The sequence below is a fragment of the Octopus bimaculoides genome, chromosome 7 (assembly GCF_001194135.2).
Source record: "Octopus bimaculoides isolate UCB-OBI-ISO-001 chromosome 7, ASM119413v2, whole genome shotgun sequence".
NCBI lineage: Eukaryota > Metazoa > Mollusca > Cephalopoda > Octopoda > Octopodidae > Octopus > Octopus bimaculoides.
In genome coordinates this window covers 93140125-93142768 of record NC_068987.1, presented here as the reverse complement: position 1 = coordinate 93142768, position 2644 = coordinate 93140125, and the positions used below count along the sequence as shown (strand labels likewise).

Here is a 2644-nt window from a genome sequence, read left to right as displayed (position 1 = left end):
TAACAAATCTCCCTAATAGTTTGGTGAGAGTGAGACTGACATATAAGATGCTGGAAATCACTAACGTCTTGTCAGCAGAAGTTTAACCAAGGTGGTAAAACAGGAACTGATTAGTATGTAGCTGGCTTTCTAAGAAAATTAAACCGCTACAAAATAAATACAAAAATAGCAATTTATTTCTGCTGTTTTATATTCTTTATTTCATAGTTTTAGATATTTATTAAATATTTAAGAACATCAATGTGAAAAACAAAGGAACTAATTAAAACTCAGCAGAAAGAATCGCGACAACAATAACAACAATGGCAACAAGAAGAAATATATCCTTAGCCATCACCTCTCTATATTTACAACATTCCTGAACTACACTTCTTAAAAGTACACCAACCGCAGTGCATACAACTGTAATAAAGATAATGTTGAAATAATTAATATCTTTTATACTATCAATTAAATCGAAATCGTAAAACACGTTTTTAAAAATTCTGTTAATCAAAATGGACCCCAGGTCTTTTGAGCAATCATCATTAATTCCATCATCAAATCTGCTTTAGATAAACAAGAGAACCATCTATATTATCATCATCCAGCATCAGTATCAAAACCACCACTGACACCATCAGCACCACCACCATCACCTTCATTATTATCATCATCATCATCATCATCATTGGCATGATCAGCTAATAGAACAGCAAAAACATGTATCGAGGTGTTCATTACATCATTTTTTTCTCTCGTTTTCAGTTTTGTCATTTTTATTTGTTGAATTAAGTAGTCGAATAATTAAGGTTTAATTTCAGGCAACAACTAGAGAAATATAATTTATTAAAGAAATAAAACAGAAAGAAAAGAACGACAAGATACCTTTTAATATTTTTCTATACATCACATCTCTATTAGTTCGCAATTCAACCCTGTAATTAAGTTGGACAAGATGTTAAAACCTGTTGTTATGTATGTCACTTTGTATTTCCTAAAGAAAATGAACACAAAACTTACCTTTAACTGTTATTCAAATATGTGTTAAAACTATGCGTCCTTGTTGCTTTCCCAGTGTTCATCTCTGTTTAAGTGTGTGCATGAGTGTGGATGGGTGTACGTTTCTGCATTGCGATTGCCTTAGAGTCTTTGTGTATTTGTCTATGTAGTTATATGTGTTTGCGTTTTCTGCGCAACGAAGAACACATATGTATACATGTCTGTATTATTGTGTGATTTGCTTCAATTGAAATCCTTCATTACAGATAAACATTGAGTTTATTGACTGATTTAGATGTTAATTATGATAATAACGATAATAGTGATGGTGGTGGTTCAGTGTTCGCGTCTGTAGAAGTAGCGACGCTGTTATTGATATCGTTTTTGGTGAAGAGTGTAGTTATGTTATTAACGATTATTAATGGTGCAGAGGGATCTGAAATTTTTGATAATGTTGGCCGTTACAGTGATGCCATTGACTGAGTTGTTTTGTAATATATGTCGTAGTTACAGCTAGTATCCTTATAAGGCGATTTATGACATCATATCATGTATGGATGGATGTGAATATCTATCTTCACGCGTGTCTGTGTGTCACGGCATAATTTCAAATATATCCATAATCATAAAGTATTTTAACATAAGAGATCATGATGTCATAATGGTTGTTTAGCAATAAGGAAGATTTTGGCAACGACGACGGAATGACGGCAAGAATTTTTCATGATGATGACGATGATGATGATGATGGTGATGAGGACGACGTCGACGACGACGACGACGATGACGATGACTACGACGACGCCGACGGAAGATGATGACAACCATAATGATATTATGTAAGAAGATACAGAATATGTTGAAATTGACGCCATGTTTGTATCAATAAAAAAGAAGAGAAAGGTTGGTTTCAAGTTGAGTGGAACCTATTTCAATCGTTACATAATACACAACACAACATAATTGGCTTTCAGATTGTTTAAAAGAAATATATCTTCCCTATTGCTGTGTCTTGATTTTCTTTTCATGTTGTTGTTGATATTGCTACTATTGTAAACATCTTTGTTGCGGGTTTTATTGTTCTTTCGCAATTAGATACTTTATTGTCATAAACGAGAAACGTTATTTAGAAGAGATGAATATTTCTGTTCATTTACCTGTATTAGACAGCACCAGTTACTTTATTTCCTGTTTTATATAATTCATTCGTCTATTTTTATTCAGTAAGGACATTTGTGTGTATAAAGGTTCTTATAAATGTGGTTGGAATAGAAGCGTAAACATACAGCCATTAGGAACTTGCTTTCCTTGTGTCTTATTTTAAACTTTCACATCAACAGAACCATTATTACCATCATTACCATGAATACCATAGCTATCGTCCTCGTCATTATTGTAGTTGTTTTCTTCATGTATTTTTTCCCGTATTGTAACATCATTATCAATTTTTCAGTACAGAATTTATTTTGCATAATTTTCATATTTTTGCTCATTTAGAGTCTATTCTTTTATACTGATTCTGTTTACATCTGGGCAAAACCACCGCAGTCTATCATCCCTCAAACTACATTTTCCTCTTACTGCCAGTGCCTTTTCATTCCGACCTCATCAAAAAATCACAGGACGTTTCGGGCATGGTAACTTTAAGTGAAGCATATATATA

General features: G+C 33.0%; 1 long non-coding RNA gene across 1 annotated transcript; it reads right to left on the bottom strand.

Annotated features, from left to right (window-relative positions):
• Positions 1 to 278: 278 nt before the first annotated feature.
• Positions 279 to 1701, bottom strand: LOC106869521 (uncharacterized). The gene is made up of 3 exons (XR_001409407.2): positions 1003 to 1701; positions 868 to 917; positions 279 to 402 (listed from the first exon to the last, which is right to left on the bottom strand). It is a non-coding gene; the product is annotated as an uncharacterized LOC106869521 (long non-coding RNA).
• Positions 1702 to 2644: the final 943 nt, after the last annotated feature.